Source organism: Helianthus annuus, chromosome 1 (assembly GCF_002127325.2).
Source record: "Helianthus annuus cultivar XRQ/B chromosome 1, HanXRQr2.0-SUNRISE, whole genome shotgun sequence".
NCBI classification, from domain to species: Eukaryota; Viridiplantae; Streptophyta; class Magnoliopsida; order Asterales; family Asteraceae; genus Helianthus; species Helianthus annuus.
In genome coordinates, this window is record NC_035433.2 from 134593378 (window position 1) to 134615102 (window position 21725).

The following is a 21725-nucleotide window of genomic DNA, read 5'->3' on the forward strand; positions in this document are numbered from 1 at the left end:
CTTTTAAGTTGTGAACTCACCTTGGGTTGCTCGGTAGGTTTAGGTTACTTGTCAATCACGTTGGTCACCACGTCCTAACATGGTTACCGGTATAGGTCAGGTTCGGTATACAAGTATTCACGTAAAACTTACACATAACTAACATGTATCAAGCATATAAGTAAACAGTGGGTTAATGGGCCGGCCTAAATAATTAAGCAGTCAACAGCAACACATAGTTCATTTAACAGATAGCCCAAGTTAACACAGAATGGCCCAATAACCAGAATGGACAGCCCACTCGCAACCAGCTGGTCTCGAGTCGCAACCAGGTGGTCTCGGCTTGTCACACTGTGGTTACGAGTCGTAACCGTGGTCTCGAGTCATCATGTTTTGGTTGCGAGTCGCAACGGCGTGATTTCGAGTCGCAATCTCGTGGTTTCGAGTAGTCATGCTGTGGTTGCGAGTCGCAACTACGTGGTCTCGAGTTGTCTTGCCTTGGTTGCGAGTCGCAACGACGCGGTTGCGAGTCGTAAGCTGTCCCTTTCACGTACACGTGATGATGCAGATGCAACAGTCCGAAATTGTACCATGTATTCAGACCCAGATTAGGAAACAACCAATAAGGTTTCACTAACACTTTTCCTAAACTGACCAGCAATGAAAATAGATCAAACTTTGCCATTTTTACATCTTCAAGTCATATTCAAACAAGTTCATCTTATGTTCATCATTTTCTAGGGTTTTCATGCCAACATAAACACACATTTATGAACCGAAAATCACATATTTCTAGCAAGATCATCATGCAAGAACAAGAAACACACATGTTTGTAGCCGAAATCTCATATTTAACAACATCATTTTGCAAGGACAATGAAGCATAGATTGGTTAGCCATGAATACTCTTAGACTACCATTTTCTAACCATTTTTAAACATGTTACCACATATTGTCAAGCTTTACAAACCAACCTAAGAATCATGCATCTTGTTTCTAACCAAACATTTCTAGTTCATTTATCACACATAATTTCTACACACAAAATAGAACACTAACCGGTTTGAGAAGAAGAAGCCGTAAACAAGGAAAAGAACCGAGAAGATGGAGTGTCCGAGTTAGTGGTCTTGACCGAGTCCTTGTCCGGGATCCTTGCTTGAACCGAAAATTGAAAGGGATTGGGGTGTGTTGTTGAGGGTTTCTAGTTGAGAGAAAAATAGTAGAAGTGTGTTTGTGTGTTGTGTATGAAATGAGGGAAAGTGGGGAAAGATGGGGTATATATACCAAGGGATGTTTCGGGTTGGGCTTGGGGTTTCGGCCCAAACCGGTTACGGCCCAAAGGCCCACTCGCAACCGCCCGGTTGCGAGTCATGGTCTCGACTCACGTACATTTATATATAATACGTACATTCAACACACATTAAGCAAATAAAGATCACGTTTCCATTTAATAATATTTATATACACAAAATATTACAAGGTGTTCGTTCGGAAAAACCTCGAGTGTCACAATTAATGAATCTTTCAAGTAATCATTGCAAACTATAACGAAACTACCCTCCGGAATCGAGATGAGTGTTCATGTTTTAACAACTGGGTATGTTTTATAATCCTGAGCTCTTTTGTGAAAATAACAAAAAAAAAAAAAAAAAAAAACTGATTTTTGTTGACAACTAAATTAACGTGGTACTTTGACACAGTTACTGGCCAACATATCCACCAATGGATGTCCGCCTTCTCCATGAATTGAATGTTTATCAGGTATGACATAAATAAAACATAACTCTATTATGTTTTGTAGTTTCTTTTAAATTACGATAAGCTGGAACTTGTGTAATTTTGCAGGATATATTTAAAGAGTTCTACTTGAGCAAATATAGCGGTAGGCGATTAATGTGGCAGAATTCATTAGGTCACTGCGTCTTGAAAACAGAATTTGCAAAGGGAAAGAAAGAACTGGATGTTTCCTTATTTCAGGTTGGTTTCCTCCACTAATCTTTACATTGTCGGTGAGGGTTGAAGGTGGCAAAAGGGTGGGTCAGGCAGGTTGGGTATCGGGTCAACCTAACCTGAAATGCTTTTTTTTTATTCACAGTTTTTATTAGTAAATCAACTACCTAATAAATGAATACAAAATGCTTATTTTTTACATTGTCGGACACGTGTCATCACTGTATTTCATCTTAATCCTATTTTGAAATTATTAATATCTTTTCTTTACACACTTGTGAACAATAAATTCACCATTAGTTTTAGTTATGAAAATATTTTATTCGTCATATATGAACCGTTAACTTATATTATAATTTTATAATAACTAATCATTGATTTTGAAATTTATATTTCAGTAACACAATGGGAGTGGAATGTTTCGTTGTAAGAAACAAGCGTATCGAGGAGAAGATCGTGAAGGTCAACAAAAGCCATTCCCGTGGGAAGCACAACAGTCAACGCCGTTAGTACATTCATTTTAACTTTAAAAGTGTCGCAACGTGCTGAAATTTAATAAATTACAAAAAAGAAGAACGTGTCTGGTGGATCAACTAGTTCAATTTCCGATCTGCTTTTGAGACGATGGTGAGTTTTGATGTGTAAATTTTCTTTGCCTTTTCATTTCTCATAAGGTCTGAACCTACATTGATCTAAATGTCTGTTACAACATTAATACCAAATTTTCAATTTTCAAACAAGTCAAAGACCAGCGCTTTAGTGGGTTAGTTAACCAGTTATAGGGCCGTAAACGAGCCGAGGTAGGGTTCGTTCTTCTTAGCGAGAATATCAACGTATGTTTATAGGATGCTAATTTTACATATGATGGGGGTAGTCACTTGCTTTTAACTGAATTATGCAAAACTGGGATGGTCGAGTAACGACTTAAAAACTTGCATATCATGAATTGGGTCTAACAATAGTTGTTTTTTTGGTTTGTTTAATGTTATCCTATTGGCAGTATTACCCTTTATTTCTTTGCAAAAGAAGGGGATGACTGTAACATGACTGTGACTAAAGAAGACAAGCATTTACTGATCAAAGTGAACTTCGAACGAGGTTTGGGACATAAATTCAGACCAGAATCCGGAACATGTATCGACCTCTCAACATTAGAGGAATAAGAACTTATAAATGTAAGTTTAAAATGTTCACACCAGTGCACTTGCTAAAGAACTGGATGATAATACAAATAGGTCGTATTGTGTATTTCAATTTCTTGGTTACAAATAACATCTTAGAACAAGTTTTTTCATTTTGTAACAGGTTAGTAATAGGTCATGTTGCAGCGTAATAGGTTTTTAATAGTTCAAATCACCTAACGGGTCAGATTGCATCTGGGAGAATCAAATTAGAGGTTTGTACACGTCGCATTGTGTGGGCCTACAGGTTAAGTGGTCTGATCTATGGCCGATTTTGGAATGCCCGCCTCCCTTACCGGCATCGACCTCAAAGACGGTAGTTGTAGTTCGTGAAGAAGGGCGGTGGCGGCTATAGGGCTTCAACAACAACCACATCCGCAGTGGCGGCGAACATTCATGATGATTGTGGTTTACAACGCTGGTGGTGGTAAGGACGTAGCTGGTGACAATCGCAATGGAAACGGGTCACGGCTACGGTTTTCTGACGCTATTCCGGTAACCATGTTAGCTTTTCATGTTTTCCTTGGCCGGAGCTTCATTTGTTGCATACTCCAGCTACTTTTCTTGCATACTCCAATTTGTAAATTGTCATACTCTTTTATTTCTTTCTTTTCTCAACAGTTTTTGTTTTTGTTTGTTTACACCGTTTTTTTTTTCTCTTTCTGTTCATTTTTTTCTTTGGTCTTTAATGGTCGCCTTTGATAGGAGGTCGTTGTCATGGATTTTGATCCGTAGTGTATGATGGGAATTTGTTTACTTTTCTCTTTAATCTTTAATTGTGCCGTTTCATCAGAGATTGTTGCCGTTCTTATCCTCCTTGAATTCGTGTCAATTCGTCATCATTAGGTGGATGTTATGTCCATGTTTATGCTACAGGATACAAGAGATATAAGAGATTTTTTTTTTACTAAAATATATGAGTTATCAACGCTAATTACTTTTTGTACATTTATATAAGTGAGATCTTAATGTCTGATGATAGGTGTTCTCTTGATGTTTGTAATGTGAATGTAGTTGTCGTTATTTCTATTAAAATCTATCTTTGTTTTTTTTATATTATTATATAATGTGAATAATGATTTATAAAGGTATGGCAATAAATACTGATTTATGCTATTTTTTGAACAGATTACAACATAGGTGACGATTGTTGAGCGGTTGGAGTCCTTTCTAGCTAGCCACGGGTTTAAGATACAGTCGTTGCTGCAAGAGTGGTTGTCCCCTCTCCATTTTAATGAGTGGGCCTACAGATTAAGTGGTCTAATCTATTGCTGATTTTGGAATGCATACACATTTCCTTTGTGCGACCCGATATTTTAATAAGTGGTCGATTTGGGCTAAAATTTATCCCACGTGAGCGATAAAAGATTTAGCTAGCCATATAGAGAACGGGTCGAATAGCTCATGTATTCGCACAAACTTGGTAAAATTAAAGATGTTATCTTCAAGTTCATTATACATGATTTTTTTTCATCTTTTACACAAAGTTTTTAGCCTTTTATCTTCAAGATTTCTAAATACAGATAAGCATTATTTTTTTTGGGTAGGTTTAGAAGTCTATCAACTTTTCTAAATTAAAATACTAGGTTATCTTCGTTGTTTATTTTTTGGGTAGGTTCTTTTGATCATCAGATTTCATTGAATGGTGGGTGATTTGTTTTTTATAGATTAAATATGGGTTATTGGATTTTATCACTCCTAACTATTGGGTATTGGCCGCTGCCACTCTCAACTATCACTTTGACTCTCATCACTCCCAACTTAACAGTTTGTGTGTTGTGTCACTCCGGTTAAGTGGATTTTGGCTTCCCTTTTGTCTTTTAGGAGTAGATTTACCTGCAGTCATTAGTAATTCACAAATTGAAGAAACGGTTTTTTTTTATCATGCCAATGGATGCATAAATATATTCATTGAAGGAAAATGATAGTTACATGGGTTAGTGATACAGGCTGCTCTATTAGACTGTGGGGAGTGGAGGGGCTTGGGTTGGGGGCATTGCTTGACACGTGGCGAGGGTGGGATCCACAAGCTTATGGTGAAAAATGAGGGGAGGGGCGTGGCTTAGGTTGGCGTGGCCAGCCATGTGAATTTTTTTTAATTAAAGTAGCCAACCAAGTCATGTAGGACCGTTCCGATGACCTTAAACGTCAGTAGAAGTAGTTCATCTCAGTTTACAAGGGCGGAAACAAAGTAAACCAAGTCAAAACAGCTTGTTCCTTCCAATTTCTCTTTCTATTACTGATTGCGAGTCTTTACAATGATTCTGATACAAATCCGGCAGCACCTCGACTCACAAACACACACATACAATGCTCCCTGTCCGTTTCAAATGAACCCTATTTATAGACACATGACCTTCCGTTTGAACGTCACCAACAGGTTCAAACGGCCAAGGTTCAAACGGTCAGACATGTTCAAACGGTCAGAGTTGTTTCAAACGGCCAGGATCATTTCTAACCTAAACAACCCTAATTTAATCATGTTTGAACACTTGTTTAACCTATCTAGACACAAGACTTAATAAGACGTAGTCAGCAGACACTTAATGCACCAACAGACTCCCCCTTGGATGTTGACGTAGTCTTTAGCGCCTAAGTCTTTAGTCTTGGTCTTTTCTCCAACTTTGTCTCTTCATTGTAACAACTCAATCTTCACAGGTTCAAAATCACAATTTGACTCCATCTTCAGACTCCCCTTTGAATGTTGATCCAGACTCCCCCTTTCACAAACTCCCCCTCTCAGTATGCTGGAATCTGAGGTCTTTTTCTGGTTCAAGCTTTGACAATTAGCTTCCGTGGGAATGATGAAGTCTCCAAACCTGTTACTCAACCAATAACATTAGACTTTATCTTTTCAAACAATAAACCACAAACACAATCAATTTTAGAAATCCACTCAAGTATTCAAGTTCAAGTTAATGACCCTGATTACTTGATTTATCTACCAAGTTCAATTTAATGACCCTGGTTGATCTTTTGACGAATCCAACTGATTTTAGTAAAATCATTTTCAACTTTTTCTAAAAATAACAAGTATCAAGTTAATGAACTCGTTTTTGTCTTTGAAACAATTCAACTTCCAACAATGTAAGCTCTCCTCATTCTTCAGCTCAGAATCTCCTGCGTTTGCTTCATCTTTCTAGAATCCGACAATCAACTTTCCACTATGGTTTGTCTAAAATAAAGCAGAAATAAAATCTTTTTGTATTTTTAATGTGTTCTAAACTAAGAAATGAAATAACAGAAAACTTAAATTGCAGAAAGTAAACTATTTACAAATTTATTTTTGGCGAGCGTGTCTGGGAATCATATCAGCTTTTCAGACAAATTACTAGTACCGTTAAGCTACATTACATACTCAGACTTAAACAATTCACCTCGATTGTCGATATACTGATCCATCTTAAATTCTCACACAAACTTCAATCTATTCAGGATACCGTTTAAGTGTCTTAAGAACTTAGTTCAATTCATGTATCCCACCTCTTGAATATACTCCCGTATCCAGAATCCCAATATTCAGTCTTACAGGCAAGAATACTACAATGATGTCTGTTCATAAATTAGGGGTTAAATGCGAGAACTGAGGGATCTCAGGTCAGAACTTCCGTTCAGCAGAGAGATATTAGTTTCGACTTTGCAGTATGTCCCCTTTAGAGGATCTTTTCAGCTACAACAGATGATTATCAATTTTATTGTCTAATCAACTGAGGGCTTTATGCTATATTTCAAGCATTTTGGATAAAGTATTAGCCAAGGACTAGGTCAGAACTACCGTTCAGCAGAAGTCCCGGAATAATACCCCAGACATCATAGAGTATAAACACCTAGTATATCAGAATACGAGACCTTTCAAACGAGATTTCAGGGGTTACCTATATATCCAAGTAGTGTTCCCCACGAATTTCACAAGTTCGAAATTTTAGGTTTATATCCCGAATAAATTTACTAAATGTACGAAAACCTATCAACACATCGTTAGTGAGACTGTTTAACTCATTTTGTCTTTCCAAATCTTTAGCATACTGTAATTGTCAAGCTGATGTACTATCATTTTCCCTATATACACAAGCTCTTTTTCAATTTTATCATGTAACATGTTTTTGTATTTTTCATTTTTTTACTGTTTTTGTATTTTCTGAAAGTATAACTATGTACAACTATCTATCTCCCCCTAAATACCAAAACACGTAAAAAATCGACAAACCATTGCAGATTGTTTCTCGTCTTCATCCGCAACAGTACTCTCATCAACGCTCACAATTCCATCCGACACTGAAAGCAATTTCATACCATTAAGTTTTAACAAATATTGAAACCGATTTTTATCAAAAGCTTTGGTATGCAAATCAGCTTTTTGTTCGTCAGTGTGGATTTTCTCAATTCGTATCAACTTTTTCTCGAAGCAATCGCGAATAAAGTGATGGCGAATTTCTATATGTTTAGTTTTAGCGTGATGTACTGGATTTTTAGTAATATTAATTGCGGCCTCATTATCAACAAACAGAGGTGTGTTAAGAAACTGCAAACCGTAGTCGCGCATCTGTTGCTGTATCCACAGGATCTGAGAGCAGCAACTGCTAGCAGAAACGTACTCCGCTTCACATGTAGATAGCGCCACAGATGTTTGTTTCTTACACTGCCAGGTAACCAATCTAGGACCAAAGAACTGGCATCCTGCAGTTGTTGATTTCGCGTTGACTTTGCAGCATCCGAAATCCGAATCGGAATACCCTTCGAGCGTAAAATCGCCTTTCCTAGGATACCATAACCCCAGTGACGGAGTACCTTTCAGGTAACGTAATATCCTCTTGACAATAATCATGTGCGATGCTCTCGGGTTAGACTGAAATCTTGCTGCGAGGCACGTTGGGTACATAATATCAGGACGTGAAGCAGTCAGATACATCAAAGAACCTATCATGGAACGGTAAAACGTTTCATCAGCTCTGTCTCCGGTGAGATCTGGGTGAATCCCATGATTAGTCGCAAGTGGGGTAGCAGCTGGAGTAGAACTTGACATTCCAAATTTCTCTAGAATATCATGCACGTACTTCGTTTGATGAATGAAAATTCCCTCAGGAAGTTGTTCAACTTGTAGACCCAGAAAGAATTTCATCTCCCCCATTGATGACATTTCAAATTTCTGCTTCATCACCTGTTCGAAATCTTTGCACAATTTCTCATTTGTTGACCCAAAAATTATATCGTCCACATAAATTTGTACTATCAGAAGATGACCATCAACGACTTTAGTGAAGAGAGTGGCATCCACTTTTCCACGTATGAACTGGTTAGCGAGTAGGTGTTGAGACAAAGAATCGTACCAGGCTCTCGGCGCCTGATGTAGACCATACAACGCTTTGTCCAGCAGATAAACTTTGTTCTTGTGGATTGGGTCAGTAAACCCCAGCGGCTGACCAACATAAACCTCCTCTTTGACCTTCCCATAAAGAAACGCTGACTTTACATCCAACTGATATACTTTGAAATTCTTCCAAGACGCAAATGCTAGGAAAATTCTGATAGCCTCTAGTCGAGCTACAGGAGCATAGACTTCGGTAAAATCAATCCCCTCCTGTTGACTAAAGCCCTGAACAACGAGTCGAGCTTTCTTCCTTACAACCACTCCTCTGTCGTCCCTCTTACACTTGAAAACCCATTTTGTATTGATTTTCCTTTGACCCTCCGGCAAATCAACTAACTTCCACACCCCCAACTTTTCAAACTGACTTAATTCTTCTTGCATCGCTATGACCCAAGAATCTTCAGTAAGCGCCTATTTGTAAGTTCTCGGTTCGACCTGCGAGATAGAACAACTTAATGAGAATTCAGTTTGTAAAGGTGCTACTGTAGAATAAAAACATGTTAAGCCCTGGTCAATTTGACGTCTCGTGCGAACGCCCGATTGCAATTCTCCTATGATTAACTCCTCTGGATGATAAGAAAGAGTTCGCGGTATCACTTCGCTTGGAACATCTACATTTCCCTCCAGATTAGTAACATTCTGCTCTGCATCTTGTTCACCAACTTGGTTTGTTTGACTTGATAACTGGATCTGCTCCCCCTCAAGATCTGAATCACCATGGTCAAATACTGGCATGTTATCAGCCTCTTGATCATTATTCACCTCCGACTGATTACCAGGAGCAACTTCATCATCATGTTCACCAGCATTACTAGGACCTGCTTCATCGTCATTTGAAGTTTCCCGAGGTCTTCTAGAATATTCCGCTGGGAACCTGAGCTGCGACTCATACTCTTGCAAAATATCCAGCTCATCAAAAAAATCTTCTTCTTCCTCAGATTCTTCTCTCATGTCAAACGAATCCCAAAGTTTGTCATAATGATAACGCCATGAATCACCAGGATTCTGTGGCGGCATAGTGTAACCTTGACATTCAACATTCGCTGCATCAATAATCCGCTTCTCGCTTGGAACAAAGACACGCCGTGTAGGACTTGAATATCCAACAAAGATTCCCTCAATGCTCTTTGAACCAAACTTGCCATTAGGCTCTATCACCGTACAGGGCGACCCAAACGGTTCTAGATACTTCAAATTTGGCTTGCGTTTATTGATTAGCTCAAAACACGTCTTGTTGAACTTCTTTACAGTAAGAACTCTGTTGAGAGTATAGCATGCAGTAGAAACAGCTTCAGCCCAGAAATTAATTGGTAACTTAGAATCTGTAAGCATCATTCTGGCTGTCTCGATTAGCGTCCGGTTTTTGCGTTCTGCAACTCCATTCTGCTGCAGAGTGTACGGAGCACTAAACTCATGCAGTATACCTCGTTCGTCACAAAATTCTTCCATCTTACTGTTTTTGAACTCAGTACCATTATCACTGCGAATTCTACAGATAGGCCTCTGGTACAGATTCTCAATTCTTTTAAACAACGCTATCAGGCTGTCAAACGTTTCGTCTTTGGATTTCAAAAACATAACCCAAGAAAATCTGGAATAATCATCAGTCACGACCAAACAGTAGGAATCTCCTGTTATACTCTTAACATTCACTGGACCAAACAAATCCATGTGAAGATGTTCCAATGGTCTTGAAACTGAATTGACTTGCTTTGTAGGGTGTGACTTTTTCTTCTGTTTGCCTTTGACACAACTTATGCACTCCCCTTCCAGATGAAAACCTTTGACATGCACTCCTGTGACCAAATCGTTATGCACCAAGTGATTCATTTTCCTTAGGTGAATATGCCCCATCTTTCGATGCCATAACCGTGATTCTTTCTCCGTTGCTCTGGACACAAAACAATGAGCCTGACCCGTGGTTGTAGTGGCAACGCTCATGTCCAACACGTACAGATCGTTGACTCTTGGTGCCCTCATGATGATCCACTCTTCAGGTATCACAAATCCTGGTTTCAAGATCAAACATTCTTTGTCGGTGAAATGAGTAGTATACATCCTGTCACAGATCTGGGAGATACTCAGCAGGTTGTTCTCCAACTCAGCGATGTAGTTAACTCTCTCAAACGTTATAACGCCATTTGACAACATTCCTTCACCTATGATCCTTCCTCCTTGATTACCCGCAAAACCCACATAACCACCATTAATGTTATTCACATCATACAGCAGCGCGGTCTTCCCTGTCATATGCCTTGACGCTCCACTATCCATTATCCACCTGGATACAAGTTTTGGAAGATCCTGCACATAACAAATCATCATTTAAACAACTTCAAGAAAGATGCCGATTCATGCTTCGCAATCCAGGAAGCTCCGGCAATTCAAACTGCTTAATCAAACATGGTGTCCACCCAGGCTTCATCAGCCTTAGGTGTAACCTTGACTCTCGCAATTTGAATTTTGAAATTTTCAGCCTTGAGAGGTGGAAAATTTGCATCATAATCAACCGTAATTGATTCGTCAGCCTTCTTCACCTCAGAAGTTGAAACTTTCTTCTCGACTTTTGATTCAATTTTAGGTTTCCACACCTGTTGAGTTAATGCAACCCGTTTGTAAAATGTGTCATTTTTAGTTACCGACTTCTTTACGGGTTCATTCTTCACTTTTAAGTTGTTAATTTTAACATTTTTCTTCTCAACAACCTTCTTCTCAACAAACATCGGTGTTTTACCCTTCACATCATCTTTCTTCTGTTGAACTTTCACAGCTTCAGTCTTAGGCTTCACATAAGTACACTTTCGTGCAATGTGACCAACCTGATCACACCTAAAACAAGTACGAGTATCAGCTACCCGACTCGTGCCTTCAGACTGAGCCTGTGAAGCTCTCTTCTCAAAAAATTCTTTGTTAGATTTTGAAAAAATTTCTTTTCCTTCATCAGCAAGTGAATTTGAACTGTTCACAAACTTTTTCTTCTCGATAAACCTCTTGTTTGGAACATTTCTTTTCTGATACGGTTTACCCCCCTGATAACCACTCGACCAGTTATTTCTGTTGTTATTGTAAAAACGCGGTGGATTAACAAATTTCTTGTTATAAGCCCATCATCTTGTACATGACAAGGTTTGATTCTTCATCTAAGTTGTTCTTGGACTTTTGTTTCGGAATGTATTTGTCCAGAAAACAACCATCCTCCTCAGAAGTGTCACAATCCGGTTTTAGCACTTTATCAACCACACTTTTCACCACATCATTTTGGACACCCTCGTCATTGGAAGACGTGAACATGACATCAATGTTCTCAGGAAGTTGCACTTCACTTCCCTCCTCAAGTTCAACCAACCCAGATTCCTTTTTAGTATAATTATGCAAAATCGGTGGTGGAACTTTGTGAAACCCTACACCGGTACCATCAGAAAACACATCTTCGCCAGCTTTGTTTTTCCCTATAGGTTTAGGAACAATGTTCTGCAACACAAAGCTTGCGGAGCTATAACTGTTAAGTTTCAACTGAATTCTCTCGTTCTCAATTTCAGCTTCTTGAACTTTAAGTTTCAATTTAGCAATTTCATCCAGTTGTTTATTAATTGATTCTTCTTTTACTCTTACCACAGCTCTTAGATGTTCGTTTTCTTTAAACGTTTTACCATTTCGATCATCACTTTCTTTAACGGTGCTTTTGAGTTTTTCAAATTTTTCAGAAATCTTACGGTTTTCAAGAATTAACTTTTCATTTTCATTTTTAACTTTTTCATAATCAATTTTATCTTTTTCAATTTGATTAGTTAATTCTCTAATCCGTTCAGTTGAAGCTTTCACAGTTTTGTCACGACCAAGTATTTGATCCTCAACACTTCTGACTTTCGCTGTCAGATTTTTAATTTTCTCACTATTGAGGTACGTGACAGTGCTACAAAAATTGCATTCTTTGGTGCAATTTTTGCAGTCAGCATTTCCATCGATCTTTTTACCTGACGCATTTGTTGACGCACTTGGACTGACTTGGCCTTTAGACTCAGTTACAGAGTTAAAGTCTACCTCAAGTGCTTTCACAGCTAGCACTTTGTCAGCCATTTTTCCCAGATTCTCTGCCGTCAACTCCTGCGTAGTATCAATCACGCCAGTATCAATCTGCTTTGCTTTCTCAAACTCTTCTTTTTCTTTCATCTCTTTCTCCTTTCTCTCCTTCTCTTTCTCTTCTTCAATCATTTTCTTGGTTGGCGTTCCCCACCATTTGTGTTGCCAATACTCATCCTCTTCTTCATACTCCTTGACAATGGCTTCTATATCAAGTGTCTTGTCATCAATTGCAATGTTGCCATACGGATCAAGATAGCATTCTCTGTCCGGATCCCATCTTTTCGCTCTTCTAGCTTCTAGAAATATACCAGAAATTCTAATGATTTTGTTTTGGGCAATCATTTTCCTGTAGTTATACTTCTGCTCTTCAGTTCGATTATCTTTCCATGGAATGGGCTCATTCTTTGCCATGAAAGCATAACCGACAGCGTCTTCTTCCGGTAAAACTTCCTTACTCCAATCGTACCCCTCATCATCGTAAATCACAACCAGAGCCCTTGATTTGTCTCTGTTATCTTCAGACTGCTTCAATCTGGGCGGCTCGGATTTATTCTGATGGTAAATTGCCTTTTTGTAGTAATCGTCTCTAAACGGATTCTCTGACTCATCAGCGTATGCGTTTCTGCATTCACGCTTGAAGTGACCCTTCTGCTTACACTTAAAACAAGTCACCTTCGATTTATCGAACCCCAGCTTAGTAGACGGACCACCGATCGTCTTCCTCCCGGTAATTTCCATGAAACGCTGAGCACGTCGAACAGCACTCGCCATTGCCCAACGAATGTCAATAAGCTCCATTTCTTCGGGGTCTATCTGATCGTAATCTTCTTTCGTCAGATTTGTGTTCCCGATCTTACCAGCCACCAACCCTTCATAAGATTCTAACACAGATGCCAAAAAGACCATCTGTTGCTTAGCCGACTCCTCATCAAAATTCTGTGCGTTCTTCAGATCTATTGCGATGTTGCAAGAAAACTTCGCATCAGAACGATTTCCAGAAGACGAAGATCCACTGTGATAACCACTGTGACTTCCGCTACTTGGACTGCTTTGACTTTCTTTGCTTGCTGGAGATACATTCTCAGCTGAAAATGCAGTCTTTGGAGAAGTTGCTTTTGGCATCATGCTTTTTGGATAATAAAGATCCAAATTCTGCTGAGAAGAAGAGTGATTGACTTTGTAAGTTTTCTTCAATTCCAGCTCGTGACTTTCAAGTCTCTCAATCACCAAATCTGGAGTTAATTTTTCAGGAGCAATAGTGTTCTTCAACATAAGAGCATAATATCTCCAATCAACCTCATCTCGTAATGAATCGAACAGTTTGTCAACTAGTTCTTCATCAGAAAACTTGATTTCATGTCTTACTAATTCCAACTTCAGATGACCGAACCTTTCTATCATTTTACAAACCGATTCATTCTTTAGACATCCAAAAAGATCAAATTATTTTCTAAGAAGCTTTCGTTTGTTTTTCACAATTTCCTCGCTTCCTATACATTTTGCTTTAAGTTTATTCCACAAATCTTTTGCATTTGAGTAATCGATCAAAGAAATGATGTCTTCTCGGACAGATTGGAATAGCAATGCCACACACATTTGTTCAGCTACAAACGACTCAATTTCTTCGGCTGATGATAAAGTTTCTCCAGTTTTGTCTCCGAGTGTGTACCCATTTTTCAGACTTTTCCAACTTGCATACGCAAAAGCCATCAACCAATCTTCAAATTTTCTTGACCAACGACTGTACTCCTCAATTGCCATTAGCTTCGGAGGTTTGTTGAATGTTCCAAATGCACTCTCGGACTCCCAAGCTTCTTTTTTTTTCTCTTTCGGTTGATTCTCATTCGTATTGCTCGACGATGTATCATTGTTTCCTGAACTTCCCGTGAATGCATACATGTCGCTGAACGGATTCAAGAAAATATCGTCCATCGTAAATGTACCTGTAAAATCAGACAACACTAATTTTGGTTTTTGAAAATATCAGTTTCAAACGGAATACTTTCAAACGGAATGATGCAAATGATGGTTCAAACGAACAGGTTATTTTCAAACGGGATGAACTTGTCCGTTTGAAATAACAATAGTGTCAAACGGAAGGTATTCAAACGGTATGGTTTCAAACGACCACTTTCAAACGATAGTTGTTTCAAACGATGGTCTTTCAAACGACAACCTTCAAACGATAGCTGTTTTGATCGTTTGAAAATACACCACTTTCAAACGATAGGTTTGTTTTTCAAACGGAATGGCTCTGTTCAAACGATATGTTCAAACGATAGGACAACTCTCAAACGAACTGCGTCATTTTCAAACGGATGACGTCACTTTTTCTCGAACAATTTCAAACGGTCATGATGATTTTGATTAGTTTTAGATCGATTTTTAGTTCCAAATTGTCAAGGATTATTTAATAGTGAATTTCGTTTGATATGTGAACGTTTCAAGCCATTTTAACCGTGACAACTATTCAACATCAGAAAAGAAAGGTAGAAGTGAGATAATCCGGCGATTTCAAGCTGTATTTGGTATGAACTCCTCGTCCTGAGCTCTGATACCACTTGTAGGACCGTTCCGATGACCTTAAACGTCAGTAGAAGTAGTTCATCTCAGTTTACAAGGGCGGAAACAAAGTAAACCAAGTCAAAACAGCTTGTTCCTTCCAATTTCTCTTTCTATTACTGATTGCGAGTCTTTACAATGATTCTGATACAAATCCGGCAGCACCTCGACTCACAAACACACACATACAATGCTCCCTGCCCGTTTCAAATGAACCCTATTTATAGACACATGACCTTCCGTTTGAACGTCACCAACAGGTTCAAACGACCAAGGTTCAAACGGCCAGACATGTTCAAACGGTCAGAGTTGTTTCAAACGGCCAGGATCATTTCTAACCTAAACAACCCTAATTTAATCATGTTTGAACACTTGTTTAACCTATCTAGACACAAGACTTAATAAGACGTAGTCAGCAGACACTTAATGCACCAACAAGTCACCCTACCCCCCGCCCGTATTAAATGCAACAATTTGGGCTGTAAAAATGGGACTGTTATGTTGTATTTTATGGTTGGAAAATATAATTGTACATGGCTGTAAATAGGGCTGTTACTGCAAGGTCGGATCAAAAATGTCGTACTTTTTGTTGTGACAGGTATTGCAAGGTCGGATCAAAATGTGAAATAAGGTGAAGGGTAGCTGGGGAATTGGAGAACAAAACAGATAATCCACACTTACTTAATTCTTTTGATATCCGTTTGTGTAGATTAGTTACTTATTTTGTCAATAGATAAATCTTTAATAGATTTATAATAATCGAAAATCGTTAATGGATTTTTGCCTTTTGAAAACATGTCTTTTTATTTTATTTAATGGCATAGTTTGATCCTTGGGCTATAAAACACGTAATCGCTTATTTCAACATCTGTCATCTTACTTGGTACATTGTTTGATTCGAAACTCAACAAACTTTAGATGCCTTACCTTATTTTTGGTTTAATTTTTTAAAGTTAGATTGAATCTAACTTCGTTTGATACATTACGTACCCGCGGGTAGAGAGATGGATTTCCTTACTTGAACGTTTATTTCTTTCAAAGGATTATTTCCAACAATTTTAAGTTATATATTTGTGTGTTAAGCCACCCGCGAAACTCGCGGGGTCTTAGGTTAGTAAATTAATAAAATAGTGGTGAAAAGAAAGAGTAAAAAATGGCTGCAAACTTTTAATGAAAAACTAGTAATAAGACCCGTGCGCGTTGCGGCGCGGGTACTTCGCAAATATCAGACGGATTAGTCCAAGCGTTATGTGATGTGTTAACCATATGAAGACGCACGTTTTGACGTATCCAATTGAACTCAATGTATCCTATAGTTGCATTGCGATTCGATCAAAACATAACGTAAATCGAATTTATATTGTACAATCATAACGTATTATACGCGACCCGAGTAACTCGAATTTATATCATCAAGCCAAAAACTCTCGAGGGGGTCAAAGTGACATTTACAAAGTTGATAAAAACTTAAGTGGTTAAAAATTGCATTTTCTAAACATAGGGGCTAAGAAAAGATAAAGATAAAATTTGATAAAATTTTTGGGTAAGAAGGAAACTATAACAAAGTTGTGACCGAAAAGAAAACTACCACACACAAAGTTGGGGTGGCAAAACCAAACTATTTGTAAAATAGAGTAGTAGTTTAGAGACCAAACTTGCTATTTTATAAAACTTTGAAAATACCAAAATCAAGGGGCTAAAATTGCAATATCCGTGAAAGTAGGGGGAAAGGCAAAGCCGATGAGATTTCCACCGACTTTGTGTTTTAAGATGTAGCTAGTATCAGGGGCAGATCTTAGTGGAGCCGTTGCAGGGCCACGGCCCTGGCAAGTTTTTCGGCCGTAGTGCTAATTTTCCGCATTTCGATCGAAATTTTGTATATATACTATGTTCGGCCCTGGCAAGTTTTTCGGCCGTAGTGCTAATTTTAGTGTCCCTGTCTTTCGGCCCTGGCAGGTTCAACGGGCAAGATCCGCCACTGGCTAGTATATTAACCCGCCGCGCGTTGTGACGGCGTACCCGACTCGAACGAATTCTACGTTGAAATATAGACTAACTTGAAATGTAGATACATGATTGCCGAGCAAATTTACATCGTAAGTTGGACCAAATAAAAGATAAAGAGAACGTACATGTTGCTCATTGCGGTGAGTGACTGGTTTAAACACAAACTAACTCGAAGTAATACCAAACGTATTAATTCAAGTAAAATGACTTCCATCTTTGAAAAATATTTTGGTGGTTCCATTTGGAAAATTATACATTCTTTTACCATGTATATAAAAGAACCAAAATGCAATGTCAAGATCTGTACCTATGGAATAATGATTAATACATTCTTTTATCAACATAGAATTAGAATTTACTACATGAATACCAACTAAAAAGCATACTACTACACACTTTGTAATCCATTAAAGCTGCTAAGTTTGATAAATATAAAAGCTTCCTACACATCCAAACTCAAACACATGTATTCAAGGTTTTTAATGATAAGTTATGAACATAAAGCAATGCAAAGTGGAGTGTACATGGTACATTAAGTAATAAAATGTGTTATATAGGTGCAAATTGAAAGCAATTTATATAGGGAACCATCAAAACGTTATAGTGAACTATAACACATAGCTTGAAAAAAAAAAGACATAAAACAATACATTAATCTAAATGCATTGACTATGCAAAGCTTTTGGGTAATAAATTTTCTTACCAAAGGCTTAATACCAGACATTTCCCGTGCTTCCTAGCTTCTTCTCTTCGCCCCTCATGTCTTTTTTTTTTTTTTTGAACACTCGTTCCACGTTCCAAGGTTAAGGCGTCAAGAGGGGATTTCGATCTGCAAAACATGTAAAAAGAGATTCTAAACTTTCGTTACTTAAAAGTCCCCTAATGAAGGAAGATCGTACAGAAAAAATAGATTGGTTATAGATTTTGTTTCTTTAGAAGGTAAGAATATAAACAAAAACGAAAATAAACAAATCACCAGTGTTCAGTTTTAATGATATGAAACACAGAATCAGCATATCAGCAAACACGTATCACATGCACAGATTTAGAACAACCCGTCACACCAGTCGATTGTTAATTGACAATCAAGAACTCAATGATTCCGTGATAAAATGAAAAGAAAAACTTAAAACAAATTAAGAAGAAACGGAAACAATGATAATATACAAAGTCATTACAGAATTATTATCAAACAATAAAGGAAGAAATAGATACCCATCTAATAAATCAATCCTAATCCATCAAAAATTCGAACTCATAAGCACAAAAGAAATAATCTTTTGCCTTCTATGCAATTGTCCCCAAGTACACGCATATGACAACATCCATTTTCAATCTTCTACTATAAACTTAAGTGGACTCACGATAGCATCCAACGACAATCAAATATATGAAAATTTGAAATTTACAATTTCTTTTATAATTTATTCATAATACATACAGATACAAAAAGAAAGGAACTACCAGTGGGCTATTCAGGTCAAGGGACGATTATGAACTAAATCCCCTTCTTCTAACCCTAATTACTAACCTTTTTCATCTTAATTCCAAATTACATATTTCAAGAATCAAGAAACTCAATTCTGATTTCCGGATTACCAAGACAATCTTTGGAGATATACACAAATTTGGACATGTTGTTTTCAATTACTTAGACCTAGGAGTTTAAGAAATTAAAAAGACGTGGAGTTCTTTGGCTGGAATGTAAGAAACAAAGAAAAAGTACCTTCCATCTGATTTAGGGGGTGTTTGGCCTAGCTTTTATTTTTTTTGGCTTATGCTTATATTTTAAAGTAGCTTATGCTTATTTTCTTTCATTTGATAAGCTATTTTTAAGTGTTTGGATTAGCTTATATTCTACAAGTTGAGTTAATCCATTGTGTATTATGGGAAGTGGTATAATACCATTGTGTGTATCATATTCAAATGAGTTAATCCACCATTTGAAGGCAAATGAGTAAAAACATCATCTTGTTCAAATAAGCTAAAAAACCATCAACCCATAAGCTTCTTGAAATTAGCTTATATAAGCTAATAAGCATAAGCTTAAAAAGCTAAACCAAACACTCACTAGTGCTTATTTTGTAAAAATAAGCTAAAAAAGCTATAAGCTTAGATAAAAAAGCTAGGCCAAACACCCCCTTAGTGTCTATGTGCGGGATGCAATACGCCAAACTTCGGTGCAATTTCTTCTTACACTCTGCGTGGGGACAACTCCAGTTGTGGCGATGGAAGGCGGCGGGATGATGCCATGGCGGTGGAAGGCGGAGGGTGATGCCATGGCGGAGCGGTGGTGGAGGAAATCCAAATTGAAGCAGTAGGGTTTAAGGGGAAGTGAAGGGTAACTACGTAATTTTGTCGGTGAAGCACCGACTTTGTGCTTTAAGATGTAGTATAATGTTGTTTTCATTTCCAATAAATTTGCTTTTGATTTAACCTCTATTAAAATAAATTCAAGAGTCCAACGTAAGTTTGTCTTCACCATCAAACTCTTCCTCCATAACCCTGTGAATTGAATGCAGAGCCGTCGAGTAGATCTGGTGAATTTGAACGCAGATCTAGTAGAGAATGATGGCAGTAGCTTCGGACCCGAATCGGAAATGGTCCATCCGAATGATTAACCATTATCATTAACTTTTGAAAACCTATTTCACTTTCAATAGTAACCGGAAATTGTCTTTTTCTTTCTTTTTTAAAAGGCAATCAAACGTGCTTGATTAGTTAAATATAAATTTGTAAACACAAAAACCTAAATTGACAGAAGTAAAAAAATTAACAAAACAATAACATACAATTGTCAGAACATTTTTTAAAATTAGAAGTAAACACAGTTACACAATATCACTAATTATTCGATACCACCTACATATAGGGATGGCAAAAAAGCCCAAGCCCGACGGGTATACCCGAAACATACGGGTCGGGTATACCCGAAGCCCGATGGGTATGGGCCGGGTATGGGTTTAAAAAGAGAAAAAATTCGGGTACGGGTACGGGATGTAGTGATACCCGCCCGATACCCGGCCCATTTACCCGAATAATACCCGAAATAATCATATTATAAATTTCCATACATATAAACTTACTACATGCACATATTACTATAGGACTAGTTCACTGTGCCTTGCTACAGTTTCTTTTAAATAAATACTTGTCATTCTATCCGATGACTATGACTATTAGATTAGCAAAAAATGATAACTTTCAGTTAGTGATCAATAATCACCCACATGACATTAAAAAAATTGGGTGTTTTTGGCAAGTTTTTGACCAAACTCGAAGTAATTTGCAACCACTTCCACATATATGACAACTAAGGAAAACTTAGCTTTTCATGTCTAATGGTATGAGCACAAGCCAGATAACTGGCGTAACGTCTTCTCACTTCTTTTTGGCTGTATCTTTTCATTTTTCTCTTATCTCAATTTTTAAACAGTTGACCTGTTTGATGCTCAAACTGCAAGGATTTACCTTCATTTGTTTATAAACACACTCAACATATTATCTTCAATTGTTTCTGAACTCCATATTGATAGTAATCAACATAATCAAGAAGATCAACAAACAACCACAAATCAATCTCAAGAGCAAGGGAAACGAACTGATGATTCTATTTTGTTCCAACGGGTATTTTTAGGAAATTAACGGGTATACCTGATACCTGCGGGTATGCCCGATACCCGACGGGTAATTACCCGACAGTAACAGACCGGGTATGGGACAAAGAATTACAACCAGGTACGGGCCTGGGATTACCAATACCCAGCCCAAAACCGGCCCATTGCCATTCCTACCTACATAACATAAAATAAGCTACCACCCAAAATACATTATATCTCTTATACAAAAACCAACTCGCGTTGGTTAAAACAACTATAAACAACGCTTCAAACAAACGCCACGCACCGTTTCGGAAAAAAAAAAAACGGCGCTAAACCAACGCACTGATCCAGAAAAGAAAAGGCATCGTTCCTAAAAATAAATAAACCACCGTCGGGACCTTACATTTGACAACCAAAGCGGCGCCAAAGCAACGCACCGTTCCGAAAAAAACATAAACAGTCGTGTCTCCTCCGACCCCATTGCGTCTACTCCGACCACCGTTTCCCCCCTTCGGTTGTACCGTTTCACACCCTACATAACCACCACAAAAAAAAAAAAAAAAAAAAAAAAATCATGCAAAGTTATCACCCGTCCTAATTTCTTCAAGATGGCGCCAAGGATGTGCCCAGTCCTTTCAATTTACCCCCTTAATCGACCAAATTTGTAGTCTAGATAGCCCCCAAAACATGTATGAATGTGATTGGTGTGATTGTTGGGTGAAAGTAGAAGAACTGAGATTTTTGGGGTTTCTGAGAAGGGGATTTAGGACGCCCTAGAAGATGCGTTTTCTTTAAAAGAGGGAAGTGTTAGATGTCATCGGGAAGATCGTTTCTTACCCTTTTTTAGAGTACGATGGCCGGAATATTTTGCGCCGAAAGATAAAAAGAACATTGAAAGTATTTTGCCGGTTGCAATTTGCAAGGGAGAACAAAAATCTTGAAATTATAATAATCCTGAAACCTATCTTTCACTTTACGTGAATTTATCAACCT

General features: G+C 37.9%; 2 long non-coding RNA genes across 3 annotated transcripts; one reads left to right on the forward strand and one right to left on the reverse strand.

The window, feature by feature from the left end:
- Window positions 1-1490: 1490 nt before the first annotated feature.
- Window positions 1491-15857, forward strand: LOC110879145. 2 transcript variants are annotated; one of them, XR_002558496.2, is made up of 8 exons: window positions 1491-1576; window positions 1680-1740; window positions 1825-1956; window positions 2328-2556; window positions 2930-3104; window positions 3235-3690; window positions 4239-4533; window positions 15722-15857. It is a non-coding gene; the product is annotated as an uncharacterized LOC110879145 (long non-coding RNA). The 2 variants fall into 2 exon arrangements; XR_002558494.2 differs by lacking the exon at window positions 15722-15857 and having other exon boundaries at window positions 4239-4583.
- A 2006-nt stretch (window positions 15858-17863) lies between these two features.
- LOC110940012 lies at window positions 17864-18815 on the reverse strand. Its single transcript, XR_002592722.2, has 2 exons — window positions 18662-18815; window positions 17864-17959 (listed from the first exon to the last, which is right to left on the reverse strand). It is a non-coding gene; the product is annotated as an uncharacterized LOC110940012 (long non-coding RNA).
- Between the last annotated feature and the right edge of the window lie 2910 nt (window positions 18816-21725).